This window comes from Stigmatopora nigra, unplaced genomic scaffold (genome assembly GCF_051989575.1).
Source record: "Stigmatopora nigra isolate UIUO_SnigA unplaced genomic scaffold, RoL_Snig_1.1 HiC_scaffold_30, whole genome shotgun sequence".
NCBI classification, from domain to species: domain Eukaryota; kingdom Metazoa; phylum Chordata; class Actinopteri; order Syngnathiformes; family Syngnathidae; genus Stigmatopora; species Stigmatopora nigra.
Window position 1 is genome coordinate 1,638,897 of NW_027551609.1, and position 14,885 is coordinate 1,653,781.

Sequence of the window (14,885 nt, forward strand, 5' to 3'; positions counted from 1 at the left end):
AAGGTTTGGAAAACAATGTTGCACCTTCATACCGAACAACGCGTCACCCAGTGGATCTCTCACCAGGGCCATTACTGGCCTGCAAACACTGAACCGCAATATGCAAGAGCACTCTGGAGTAGATACGTCCGCATTGTCAGATTGGTGGGATAAGACCTTTGGAAAATCTAAAGATTTGGACTATAGGCACAATTACCGCTATCCTAACATTGTGTGGGTGATGTAGTATCCCCTGTTTGCGCTCCTTGCTAAGCCGACTTATAACTACTGCAATGGCCCCTACAAATTCTAAAGTACATGAGTTGTATCTTATGGGACGGTTTGGGGAAAGCAGTGAGGTCCAGGAGTACGGTAAATCCGAGGACCAATTGGACGAATATAATTATGTTTTTTCTCTTTCAGACCAGCCATGGGAGTAAGGAGTAGGCGGATAAAATCGCAGTCACCGACATTTCCATTTAGTGATTACTAAGAAATGACTAATAACATACATATTATAAAAACGGGGGAATGTTGGGTTTATTCTGTTTTATTATTATAATAGTTATATTAATTCATTTCTTTATTAAATCATTCTCTTTCTTTTCTTTGTATTAATTCATTACTTTGTTAAATCATTCTCTTTCTGTTTTTCAAAAGTGTTGCCAAGTCATCTTTAACCTAGACAGCCTGTTCCAGGATGGTTATACAAACAATCCACCCAATCTGGGTCCTTGAGATTTGGTGGGCCCTTGGTGACGAGGACAGGGCTATTCGGACAATAACAAGAATATTGTTATCGTTATGTAACCGTACACTTCGGGTTTTTCTGTATGTAACGATTATATGATTATGATTATATTATATGATTCTTAGGTCAAGGAGGTTGTATAATTACTCTAATCTAAATGTTGTTAGGTCTAGTCCCTGTTTTTGTTATTAGTAAAATACTTTGATTGTTATTGTAGTCCCAGATGTTGTTTTTACTCATACGTGATGGAATGATCAACAACTCTGTAACTTGTGACCATAAGAATGGGACGAAAACGTCTATTCGGGGAGACGTTCGGAAGTTGTAAGGTGACACTTGCTGACTCTCCCCTTCGGAGGCTTTTACCCATTGTTGTATCCATTTCTATTTAATTAAATGTCAATAATTGAATAAGATGTCTTCCTGCAGTTATTGATAATTACGGACGAAGGTAATTATTAATGAACCTGACACGGCGTTTCCATCTCTTTACCACCGCTGCTCTTTTCCGGTTTAAAGGCACCCCCTCCCCGCCTTCGGCGCCTCGTATCACCGACACGCACGGCGACAGCATCGCCTTGGCCTGGTCTCGTCCCGCCGAAGACGGAGGGGCCGACGTCTTGGGCTACCTGCCGGAACGAAGGAGTGGACCAGGGCCCACCAGAAAACGCTGCGCACCTCCGAGCACACGGTGACCGGACTTTGCTCGGGGAAGAAGTATCGCTTCAGAGCGGCCGGCGTCAACATCAACGGCACCGGAGACTTCAGCGAGCACAGTGCCGAGACTGAGCCGACCGAGAGGATCGGTACGTCGCCCGTTCGGGCCAAGGAAGAAAGGCCTCGGAACAACCGGAAGTGGGACGCCGTTAGATACCGGCGTTCCACTTCCATTTGTCGTGACGCCAAGTAGTCGAGTAGCTGGCTCAACTGACCTCATTTGACCTCCGCCCAACAGAAACGCCCGACTTTGACCTGCCCGACGACTTGAAAAAGACCGTCTGCCTGCGTGCCGGCGGCTCCCTCCGCCTCTCTGTTAACGTTAGCGGGCGTCCCGCGCCAACCGTGGCCTGGACCAAGCCGGGCGTCGATCTGAACAACCGGGGCTTCGTGGAGGTCACGCGCAAGTCCACCACGCTCATCGTCGACAAGGTCCACCGCTACGACGCGGGCAAATACACGCTGGTCGCCGAGAACTCTGCCGGGAAGCGGGAAGTCTTTGTGGTGGTCAAAGTCTACGGTGAGCCATCGCCGTCCCTCGTCCGAATGCCGTCGTGGCCGTCTCGGCACTCCTCGGCCGACGACAAACTCTGAATCCTTCCAGACACGCCGGGACCGACGGGAGCCATCCAGGTCAAGGAATTGACCAGAGAAGCCGCCACCATCACCTGGGAAGTGCCCACCGTGGACGGCGGGGAGCCCGTCAACAACTACATCATCGAGAGGCGCGAGGCATCCATGAGGGCCTACAAGACGGTGACCTCCAAGTGCAGCAAGACCTGCTTCAAAATCCAAGGCCTGCTGGAGGGCACGCTGTACTACTTCCGAGTCCTCCCGGAAAACATATACGGCGTGGGCGAGCCTCGCGAGACCCCGGACGTGGTCCTGGTTTGCGAGGTCCCTCACCCGCCGGCAAAACTGGAGGTGACGGACGTCACCAAGAGCAGCGTTTCCTTGGCCTGGGAGAAGCCCGAGCACGACGGGGGCAGCAGAGTGACCGCCTACGTCTTGGAGGCCTGCCAGTTTGGCGGCGACAAATGGATGAAGGTGGCCTCGCTGAAGATGACCGACTTTGAGCACACGGTGGAGAAGCTGAACGAGAAGGAGCAGTACTCCTTCCGAATCAAAGCCGTCAACAGCCGAGGTGCCAGCCAGGCCAAGGAGCTGGTGGCGCCCGTGACCGTGCAAGAGCAAAGAGGTGAGCGCTGGGGTGAACCCCAAATGTTTACTGGCTCTCTGCAGTCCTTGGCCTTTTTTTTGTAATCCTTTGATTTGTCTCTGCCAGTCATGCCCGTAGTGGATTTCAGCAGCCTCCCCCAGAAGAGCATTCACGTGCTGGCCGGCAAGACGCTGGAGCTCCACCTGCCCATTGTCGGCAGGCCTCCCCCGTCCTGCCTCTGGTTCCTCGGTGAGGACAGGATCAAAATCACCGAGCGTGTCAAGATCCAGAGCGGCGGCAAGTTTTCCAAACTCACCGTCTCGGACGCAACCATCGCCGACACCGGCGACTACGCCCTGGAGCTGAAGAACGCCGTCGGGGTCACCACCGAGGTCGTCCGAGTTGTCGTCCTCTGTAAGGAAAGCTTTCATTTGTCGTAACCCGAGCCGGACGTGGCGCCGGCTTTGGGACGAGCGGGTGGCTTGGAACTGACGGAATATCCTCCCTTCTCAGCCAAACCCGACCAACCCCAAGGAGCCATCCGATTGGACGAGATCGACGCCACCTCCGTCACCTGTAGCTGGGATCCCCCTCTCAGGGACGGCGGGGCTCCCGTCAGCGGCTACGTGGTGGAGCAGCGAGACGCCCACCGACCGGGCTGGGTGCCCATTTGTGGGTCGGTCAGCCGACCCACCTTCAAATTTCACAACCTGATCGAGGGAGACGAGTACGTCTTCCGCGCGGCCGCCTTCAATCGCTACGGCGTGGGGGAATTCTCGCAGTCTGGCATCGTCACCTGCAAGAGCTTGACAAGTAAGTGCTCCTCCTCTATGGCCGTGAAGGCCGCCACCCCTTTTGGGAGGGGGCGGGCTGGCGTTAGCCCGTTCACCCGCACTCGCCTGACACCGACCGGTAGACAGCAGGGCTGTGGAGAGAAAAATGCGTCCTTATGGTACCACGTGCGTCGTTATGGTACCACGTGCGTCGTGCGTAACCCCCTTAACCCGCTGCCCTCCAAGCTAGGCGTGGACAGAAGCCAACCCGCTGTCCATCTTCAACAGATGTTTCCGGATCTCCCGGACGACCCACCGTCTTTGACGTTTCACGCGACGGAATGACCGTGGCGTGGAACCCGCCGGAAGAGGACGGCGGACTGGAGGTTTCCGGTTATATCATTGAGCGCAAAGAAGTCAGGTCTGACAAATGGGTGCGAGCCAACAGGAATCCCATCACCATGACCAGATACCGCTCGACAGAGTTAACTGAAGGTCTGAAGTACGAGCACAGAATTCTGGCCGTCAACGCCCGCGGAATAAGCAAACCGAGTTTGCCTTCCAAACCGGCGGTGGCAGCGGATCCCATTGGTGAGAGACCGCCCAAATCCCCCCCGTCTCATTGAAAGAATCTGGTGGGAGTCGGTAAAAAAAAAGAAGGATTTTGCACTCCAAAAATGTGAGTTTTTTTTGTTGTTTTCTCGGTCAGATCCACCCGGTTGTCCGCAGAACCCTCGGATTACAGAAACCACCAAGTCGTCCGTATCGTTGGCCTGGAGTCCCCCCGATGACGAGGGAGACGCAAAAGTGGACGGCTACCTGATCGAGATGCAGAAGGCGGGCACCGTGGCTTGGCTCAAATGCAACACCACTCCGTCTCTGATTTGCGAGTACACTTTGTCCAACATGCCGCAAGGAGACCAGTTGAAATTCCGAGTGCTGGCCTGCAACGCCGGCGGTTGCGGCGAGGCCGCCGAAGTACCCGGGACCGTCTCGGTCACCGAGATGTCGGGTGAGCCGGCGCGCCGGGCACCGTCCAAACGCCTGGTCTTCGGCCAGCTGGGCCAAAAGTCTCACGCCTTGTTCTACTCCCACAGAACCTCCCGATTATGAACTGGAGCTGAAATACAAGGATGTGTACGTGGTTCGCCACGGCGGCGTGGTCCGGCTCTCCCTCCCCGTCAAGGGAAAACCTCCCCCGAATTGCTCGTGGTCCAAGGACGGCGCGGTCGTGTCCAACAGGGCCATGGTGGCGCACACCGAGGACACCAGCGAACTGGTGATCAAAGGGGCCGAGAGGACCGACTCGGGTGTTTACGAGCTCCTCCTTCAGAACAAAGTGGGCAAGAAGAAGGCCCAAATTAAGGTCAACGTCATCGGCCGCCCCGGCGCCGCCGAAGGACCGTTGACCTACGAGGAAATCCAGGCAAACTCGGTGAAATTGTCCTGGGGGGTGCCCGGCGACAACGGCGGCGCCGAGATACTGGGCTACATCGTGGAACGGGGGGAGGTGTGCAGGAACGCCTGGTACACCGTGGACGGCAGGGTGACCGATACTCAGCTAGTGGTCAAAGGCCTGAAGGAGGGGACAGAATACCACTTCAAGGTTACCGCCGAGAACACTTAAGGCATCGGTCCCTCTCTGAAGTCGGCGCAGCCGCTGGTTCCCCGGACTCCGCTCTGTAAGTATAGAGTAAAAGTGAGTCACCGGCCCCCCGTGAGTCCCGTGACTCGTTGACGTCTGCTCTGCCAAACAGGCCCGCCGGAACCCTCCGGCGCTCCGCCCGAGATCATGGATTTCACCAAGAACTCGGTGGCACTGGCCTGGTCCCGACCAAAGGACGACGGGGGTTCTCGCGTCACGGGTTACTACTTGGAGTACAAGGAGGTGGCCTCCGAGCAATGGCGCCGTCACTCCGCCCGGATTCTCTCCACCATGTTCACGCTGTCCGGACTCACAGAGGACGTGGACTATCATTTCCGCGTGGTCGCCCTCAACGATATCGGCGAGAGCGAGGCCGGACCCGCCTCCGATTCCGTCGTGTGCAAAGATCCCTTCGGTGAGTACCGCTCCCACGTGCCAAGTGGCGGACTAAGCCTAGAGCACGTCCGCTAGAGTGTATTACAAAATAGTTTTTTTTTGGTTTTTTTTTGCAGATAAGCCGAGCCAGCCGGGCGAAATTGATACGACGCAAGTGACCAACAACACCATAAGCATTCACTGGCAAGCTCCAGAATGTGATGGTGGGAAGGAGGTCCTGGGATACTGGCTGGAATGTAGGAAGTCCACCGAAAGTAGCTGGCAGAAATGCAACAAGCAGAGGCTGAAAGAACAGGAGTTCACCATGCGCGGTCTGTCCGAAGCCACCGAATACGAGTTCAGAGTGTATGCCGAGAACGAGACGGGAATGAGCAGACCACGACGAAGCGCCGCTTGCGTCAAGACCAAACTGAGCGGTGCGTATAATAACCCCCGCGGCGGAGACGGCGCCGTGGGTAGGCGTCACGACAACGAGCTGACAGTTAACATTTGGTTTCTGGCCCCCCCCGTCCGCATGGCCCGCACAGGTGAAACCAAACCCAGTCTCAGAAAGGAAATGGACGAAGTCACCGAAAAACTGGGCCAGCCCGCCGTCATGAAGTGCCAGATTATCGGCAGGCCCATGCCCGAGATCCGGTGGTACCACGCGGGCAAGGAGATTGCCGAGTCGCGCAAATACGAGATGAGCTCCAACGGCCGCAACCACTCCCTTTCCATCACGACCGACTGACAGGAGGACGAGGGAGCGTACACCTGCAAGGCCAGCAATGATGCCGGAGAAGCGGAAAGCACGGGAACGCTGGTCTTGGAAGCGGCTGCGGCCTTCAGCGCCGACCACCCGCTCAAGAGCACCTACTACGCCGGTCTGGGAACGACCCTTCGCATCCACGCCGCCTACGTTGGCCGCCCCGTGCCCAAGATTACATGGCTCCACGAAGCCAAGACCCTGGAGGACTCGGACGACATTAGCATCGAGAGCACCGAGCATTACACCCACCTGGTCATCAAGAACGTGCAGCGCAGAGTCCACGGAGGAAAATACAGGATCCGACTGCACAACCACTTTGGCCGGGCCGACGCCGCCTTCAACGTGGAAATCCACGGTACGTGGCCGCCGTTACATTCCAGAGTCGCCCTGGTTGCATTCCAGAGTGGCCGCCGCTGACCACGCCGATTGCGTTTGTCGCGCAGACAAGCCTGACGCGCCCCAGGGTCCCATCGTTCTGGAGGCCCTCCTGAAGAACTCGGTGATCATCGGCTGGAAGGTCCCCAAGGACGACGGGGGTTGCACTGTCACCAACTACATCGTGGAGAAGCGCCAAGACAGGGAAGGAAGCCAGTGGGAGTTGGTGTCCATCTCGGTGAACGGCACGTCTTGCCGGGTGCCCAACCTTATTTCTTCCGGGTCTATGCCCAGAATCGCTATGGCAACAGCAACCCCCTGGAACTGGCCTCGCCTATTGTCATCAAGACCCAATTGGGTGCGTTCGCGTCGGGCAAAAAGAAAATAGTTTCAAAAAAAAAAAAAAAAAAGCCAGGACAAATCGTGGCCTGTTTGACTGACCAACGGCTGTCGTTTTTCCACAGAGAAACCATCTGCGCCTCTGGCAGTGGTGGTTTCTGCCATCACCAAGGACTCCTGCGTGCTTTCCTGGAAGCCTCCGCTCAGCGACGGCGGCTCCAAAATCAAGAGCTATTGCCTGGAGAAGAAGCAAAAGAAGGACAAGAAGGAATGGGGCGAATGGACGCCCGTGACCACGGGCGAGATCAAACAGACGGTCTTCTCCGTCAAGCATTTGTCGGAGGGCGCCGAGTACGTGTTCCGGGTCAAGTGCGAGAACCTCGGGGGACAGAGTGACTACAGCGAGGAGAGTGGCGCCATCGTGCCGGCCACGGCCGTCGACGTCCGCGCGCCCGCTTTCAAGGAGGAGCTGAGGAACATGAGCGTGAAGTACAAGAGCAACGCCACGCTGGTCTGCAAGATCACGGGACAACCCAAACCCGTGATCAAATGGTTCCGACGAGGAAAGGAGATGTGTTCGGATGGAACCAAGATCAAGATCCAGGAATTCAAGGGAGGTTACCACCAATTGGTCGTCGCCCAAGCTGACGAGGAGGACTCCACCATCTACCAGATCAGGGCCACTAACCAAGGAGGGTCCATTTGCGCTACCGTCTCTCTGGATGTCGAAGGTAAGCACACCAGTCACTAGTGCATTCTATTTCTCTCTCTCTCTGTCTCTCTCTCTCCGTCTCTCTTTCTCTCCGTCTCTCTCTCTCTCTCTCTCTCTCTCTCTCTGTCTACACCTTTCCCCGTTGGTCTCCGGCCACTGCTTCTTGGCCCGGCGCGTTGTTCTCCTCGCATTGACCGCCTCTTTTTTCTCTGTGAGCAGTTCCTGCTAAGATCAACTCCCCAAGAACCTGAAGGACAAAGAAGCTATTCCTGCCCTGCGAGGAGAGATGGTCAACATCAAGATACCTTTCGGAGGCAAGCCGGATCCGGTCATCACCTGGCAGAAGGGGCAAGATCTCATCGACAGCAACGGCCACTACCAAGTCATCGTCACGTGATCTTTCACTTCTCTGCTCTTCCCCAACGGCGTGGAGAAGAAGGACGCCGGCTTTTACATCGTCTGCGCCAAGAACCGATTTGGAATCGATCAGCAGACGGTGGAGCTGGATGTGGCGGATGTGCCCGACGCCCCCAGGGGCGTCCAAGCCAGCGACGTCTCCAGAGACTCGGTGGCCCTGAACTGGGTGGCTCCGGCCAACGACGGCGGCAGCAAGGTCGTCAGCTACGTCATCGAGAAGTTCCCCACCACCTCGGAGCGGTGGGAGCGCGTGGCTCAATCTCGCGACACCCGCTACACAGTGGTGGGCCTCTTCGGAGGGACCGGCTACCAGTTCAGGGTCATCGCCGAGAACAAGTTTGGACAGAGCGCGCCGTCCGAGGCCGGCGGCCCCGTCGTGACCAAGGAGGACAAATCCAGGGTGCTGCTGTACGACAGGGAGGTGGACGAGGCGGGGCACGTTCCCAGGGGCAAAGCGCCGCACTCGGACACAAAGAACCTGCACGGCAAACTCGCCATCGCCGAAGAGCTGGGAAGGGGTCAGTTTGCCATCGTCCACCGTTGCGTGAGCGTCGGCTCCGACAAGACCTACATGGCCAAATTTGTCAAGGTCCGGGGTGCCGATCAGGCCCTGGTCAAGAAGGAAATTGCCACGCTCAACCTGGCCAGGCACGCCAACTTCCTCCTCCTCCACGAGTCCTTTGAGAGCCCCGAGGAGCTGGTGATGATCTACGACTTTGTCTCGGGCGCGGACATCTTCGTGCGCCTCCACGCTGCCGACTTTGAGCTCAACGAGCGAGAAATTGCCAATTACCTCCGGCAGATTTGCTCGGCCCTGCACTTCCTGCACGCTCAGAGCTACGGGCATTTCGATGTCCGCCCCGAGAACGTGGTGTACGAGACCAGAAGCGGCAGCCGCGTCAAAATCATCGAGTTGGGCCAGTCCAGGCACCTGACGCCCGGAGAGCAGATCAAGATCCAGTACACCACCGCCGAGTACGCCGCCCCCGAGATCCACCGTGGCGATGCCGTGAGCGCCGTCACCGACATGTGGTCGGTGGGCGTCCTGGCCTACGTGCTCCTCTGCGGGCTCAACCCCTTTGCGGCCGAGACCCACCAGCAGATGATCGACAACATTTCCAACGCCGCCTACGGTTACGACGACGAATCCTTCCAGCGAGTCAGCGTGGAAGCCATGGACCTTACGGACCACCTGATGACCAAAGAGCGCAAGCACCGCATGACCTCCGCCGAGGCGCTGGCGCACCCGTGGCTCTCCGCCCCCCCGGAAAGTCTGAGCGGGAGAAGCATCCCCAGCGACAGACACGGGCGGTACTACCGGGCCGCCGCCAAGAAGGAATGGAGCACGGTGGTCTCTGCGGCCCGTGTGGCCAGCGGTGGCTCGGTCAGATCCCAACGCGGAGTGCTGGTGGCCAAGGTGAAGATCGCGCCCTTCGAGCACGGACCGGTGGGAGGCCAGCTGGGCCACCGGGCGGCCGCCGAGGGCGACGACGTCAAGTTCGTCTGCAACATCGACAACTACGACGGCGCCACCGAAGTCACTTGGTACTGCGGCGTCAGGCAGCTGGAAGCCGGCGACAAGTACGCCGTCCACTACGAGGACGGCACGGCCACCCTGGCCGTAGCCGGCGTGACCAGGGCCGACGACGGCACGTACAGGTGCAAGGTGGTCAATGAGTACGGCGAAGACAGCGTCTACGGCGAGCTGTTTGTGGACGGCGTCCGCTCCTACCGCCGCTTCTTCACCGCCCGCGCCATCAAGAGGACCAAGCGGCGAATGGACGCGGCCCGAATGCTTCAGAAGTCGCCCGAGTTCACCCTGCCCCTTGTCAACCACCGGGCCCACGTGGGCGAGGACGTGCGCTTCAGCGTGACCGTCACCGTGCACCCCGAGCCCCGTGTGACCTGGCACAAATCGGGCCAGAGGCTGATCCCGGGAGAGGACAACAAAAAGTACACCTTCCTCAGCGACAAGGGCCTGTACCAGCTCATCGTCCGCGCGGTGGACCACGACGACGACGCCGAATACAGCGTGACGGCCCGCAACAAGTACGGGGACGACAGCTGCAAGGCCCATCTCACCGTGGTCCCTCGGCCCAAACCGGCCGACCTCACCCTCAGGCCCATGTTCAAGCGTCTCCTGGCCAACGTGGAGTGCAAGGAAGGCCAGGACGTTCGCTTCGAGATCCGGGTGTCGGGCCGCCCCGCACTCAAGTGGGAAAAGGACGGCGCGCCCGTGGCCTTCGGCCCGTCTATCCAACTGGTCCACGAAGGCTTGGATTACTTCATTCTACACGTGAGAGACACTCTGCCCGAAGACTCGGGCCTGTACAGGGTGACCGCCACCAATTCGGCCGGATCGGCCAGTTGCCAGGCCACGCTTCGGGTGGAACGGGTCGCTCGTGTCAAGAGGGACGACGAGAGCGGACCGAGGCAGGATCCGGGCTGGGCTCAAAAGGAAGCGCTGGACAAGAAGGTGCGGCTTCATCAGATTTTGACCGACACCGTGGTCCTCCCTCTGCCGCCGGCCGCGGCGCAGGCGGTCAGGGAGGCGGCCACCGCCTACAAGCCCGCCGTGGCCACTAAGAAGAGCGAAAAGACCCAGGCCCAGGTGAAGCTGGAGAAAGCGAAGAGAAAGAAACGGGCCGACGAGAAGAGACTGCGCATGCCCTACGACGTGCCGGCGCCGCGGCCCCTCGACCCGCTGGCGCTGGAAGAGGACATGGGGATCAAACACTTCCGGCCTCTCTCCGACATGAAGTGGTACAGGAAACTCAGGGACCAGTACGAGTTCCCCGAGCCCCTGGAGAAAGTCCAACGCAAGAGGATGAAGCCGATTCGTCTCTCCAGGTGGGAGCGCTTCTACGAGGTGCCCGTGAGGATCAAAGACCAGTACAAGCCAAAGTGGCGCATCCCCTCGGCCACCCGGGACGACCTGGAGACGGTCAGGCCCTCCAGGCGCCGCACGCCTTCCCCAGGAACCGACTTCTACCGCCGAGTGCGAAGAAGGTCGCTGGGCGACCTGTCGGACGAGGAGCTGCTGCTGCTGCCGGTCGGCGAATATCTGTCCGTCAAGAGGACGGAGGAGGAGCGCCTTCGCCTGGAGGTGGGAGAGCCGGAGCTCGGCTACTCGGCCTCCCCGCCCGGCCTGAGCCCCGTGCGCTTCCGAGCGTCGTCGCCCGTCAGGGTACGCGCCGTCGTCGACCGGGAGACGGAAGCCGGCCCCAGCTACCAATCCTACCGAATTCCTTCCAAACACGAAGCCGGCCCCAGCTTCCTCGACCTGCGTCAGCGCCACGACAAGGCCACGTACAAACCTCCCGGACAGAAGCAGAGAGTGTACGAAGACAGAGAGGATCAGGAGCTACTCCGACCTCACGCCACCGCCCACAGAATCACCACCTACAAGAGCCAACTCAAGCGAATGGAGTTGGAGGAGAAGAGCCAAAGTTTTCAAAAGGACACCCGCCGCGTGGCGGTGGCGGCGGCGGCGGCAAGAGCTTCGGAGGCCACCTGGTCCGAGCACGTGACGTTTCAGGCCGCCGAATATATCCCCAAAGTTGTCAAGAAGCTCCCCGAGGCGGAGAGCGAAACTCCCCGCTGGGAAAAGCCGGTGGTGTCGGAGTCTGCCTTGCCCCAGGTGGATTTTCTCTCCCGCTACGAGGAGAGAAAGCAGACGCTCAGGTCTGAGCGGAGATGCGTCCAGCCAACGCCGGAGTCTCCTTTCAGCCTGGACCACGTCCTGCGCATGGGCATCCGCTTGCGCTCTCAACGCGTGGCCGCCGGTTCCGACGCCCGTTTCACCCTCAACGTCCAAGCCAAACCGGAGCCCAGAGTCAAGTGGTTTCACGACGGCAAAGATGTGGTGCCGGGCGCCAAATACCGCATCGCCAACTCGGGCGGACTGCTGACGCTCCAGATCAACGACTGCGTGACCACAGACGCCGGCACCTACTCGGTGGTGTGCGGAAACATCAAAGGGGAGATCTCCGACAGCGCCACTTTGGACGTGGTGGAGAGATACGCCGCCTTCTCTTGCGCCCGCGGGGACGAGGAGCCGCCGTCATGCCGTCCCGCCGATCCCACCCGACCGGACGCCTACCACATCTCGTCGACGACCGCCGAGGAATCGCCGGCCCAATCCGTGGGGGTGGTGGAGAGAGCGCGGCCCGCCCAAATCCTGAACACGCCGCAGTCTCTGAGTGTCGAGGAGGGAGATCCCGCCAGATTCACCTGCGACCTGGACAGTGACCCGGCTCCTTCCGTGGCGTGGCTTCGCGGGGGCGTGGAGCTGGGGTCCTCTGCCCGTCACCGTGTCGTCTCCACGCGGTACGGCTCCTCCCTTGAGATCTTGTCCGTGCTGGTGTCCGACCAAGGAAGTTATACTTTAATGGCAGTAAATCCCGCCGGTAAGCAGGAAGCCCATTTTACTCTGACTGTTGGAAAATCCCAGTCCCGGCAAAAAGTGACGGCCTTCCCGAGAGTCGCCTCTCCCGAAGCCGAGTGCCCCGAACCTGTCGAGAGCGGGCGGCCGATGGAGTCTCTCTCCTCTCCTGAACCGGTCAAGACGCCGCAGCGGATCAAGTCCCCCGAAGATGTCCAAACGCCGCAGCGGATCAAGTCCCCCGAAGATGTCCAAACGCCGCAACGGATCAAGTCCCCCGAACCGGTCAAAACGCCGACACGGATCAAGTCCCCCGAACCCGTCAAAACGGCGACACGCATCAAGTCCCCCGAACCCGTCAAAACGCCGACACGCATCAAGTCCCCCGAACCGGTCAAAAGCCCGCAAAGGATGAAGTCCCCGGAGGCCGTCAAGTCGCCTGGCGCCAAATCTCCGCCGCCGCCTTCCGTTGCTGAAATCAAATCATTGAAAGGAGCGGCATCGGGGTTAGGGTTCAAGGACAACTCGGCCGTGAGTATTTTCCTTTTTCTGCGCTCCAACGTTGCCAGTCGCCTCCTCCCCGTTCTTCACGTGGCCCCGGTCCTTCGCAGGTTTCGGCCACATCCGACTTGACCACGAGCCGCACCGACGAGGCCTACTCTGTGGAGATACGCGGAGCGACGGCAGCGGACAGCGGAAAATACACCGTGGAGGCCAGAAACCAGCTGGGTCAGTATTGGTCCACTTCCGCTTTCAACCTCCTCGGTAAGTAGTTACAATTGTGACGCCACGGAAAACGTACCCGCCGGCAAACGTGCTGTTCCCATTCCCGCAGGCCATGCAGAAGAAGCCACCCAAGAGACGACACACCTGGAACAAAAAGCCGAAGCTTTCTCAACCTCTTCCGTCCAGGTGAAGACCACGGCCACGCGCTCCACCACTTTTAGCTCCACCGAGACAAAGAGCGTGCGCGTGGAAGCCTCCTCTTCTATCTCGCAGAGCCAGCGTGCAGCCGAACTTAGCTTCTTGTAAATAGGAACTTTTTTGTACCAAATTTGACATTCATGGAGTGACATTCGCATTCATGGATTGACATTCACATTCATGGATTGACATTAGTCCATCGTCCAACTAGCGTCTCGAATTGTTTTGAAACACGACGACACTTTTGCAGTTCCGTGTACATAATGTATATAGCCGGATCGGACGGTTATGCCAAATGTCTGCCTTGTTATTTCTAGCAAGAATATGAAGTGAAAGAGTGAACGCAAATGCGCTTCAACGGGGGAAAGTCCCACACGGAACGAATACCCTGGCAAGCGTGGAAACCAAATCCCTGCGCCTCAACGCTACGTTGATGTCTAAGATGGCCTCGGCGGGTGGAGCGTCTCCCCGCCAAAGTTCAATCACCGGTGAAAGCAACCTCTGCTTTTTTTGACTCGTGTCGCCATTACCGTTTCCCGCCAAGGCGAGTCCCCCAGCGCCACTTGCGTCACCCTCTCGTGAGAGGCCTCGGCGGATTTCACTCTTGCTTTGGCTCGGAGCGACCATTCATTTTGTGACCAGCGGAGCGCGCGAGTGGCCTGCTCTTTCCCCTTGACATAGTGGCGCCGCTCCCGCCCGCAATGGTCCCCGGGGCCTTTCCCCAGCCTGGTTGCCCGACTATATCTGGGGGCAGTATAGTGGCGTACCCTCTCGGAGGATCTGGCTCGTTAGCGTGTTTGTGTGTGTGTGTGTGTGTGTGTAGCTTTCAGTCGGCATTGCCTCGTGCGCCTGCCGGCGAAAGCTTTTTTTTTCTTCTTCTTTTCTTTACTTGGTCCTCCTTGAGTGTTTGTTTGTCGTTTTGTTTTAATAAAGCATGATTTCAGCACCACACATTCTCTGGCCTGTTTTCTGACCAAAATACTGTGAATCACTTCTGGGTGGCGCTGTCAGGAGCGCCCAGTTTTGTCCCTCCTTGTTGGGTCCGAAATAACAGATCAACGCAATTACCAACCGTGCACCAAGGAAAAACGAGGCAGAGACTGTGTTATATTTTAAAGGCACCGGCCGGCGGAAGAGAGGTCGAGGCGCGAGGCGGTATCTCGCGCTCGGCTCGGTGGTTCTCTCTTATCTTTTCGAGGTGGAGGATGCCTTTATTGAATTTCAGCATGATGTCACGGAAAAGTACAGAAGTTGAGATTATAGGCATCATGGAAAAATACAACAGTTGAACACTGAGGTGAGTTGAGAAGATATTATAGACATCATGGAAGAGCATAAGATGAGGACAGAGATTATAGACGGGGTGTTCTTTAGAAATGCACATTATATTAAGACTCCTGTTTTAAGCAACTTCACACTCCTGGCCTGCAACGACACCAAGGAGGTCACCTCGGAGCAGGCCGCGGCGTCCTTGTCATCGGGCTCCTCTGCGTCCGGCGACGGCAACTGGACGGCCGAGGCCAAAGTCACGCTCACACCTTTCATCAACGGAGGTACGTGTGCGCC

The 14,885-nt window shown here is 58.0% G+C and overlaps 1 pseudogene; it reads left to right on the top strand.

Moving 5' to 3' along the window:
* LOC144192937 (titin-like) overlaps positions 1 to 14,146 on the top strand; it is a 43,975-nt pseudogene extending 29,829 nt beyond the window's left edge.
* The last annotated feature ends 739 nt before the right edge of the window (positions 14,147 to 14,885 follow it).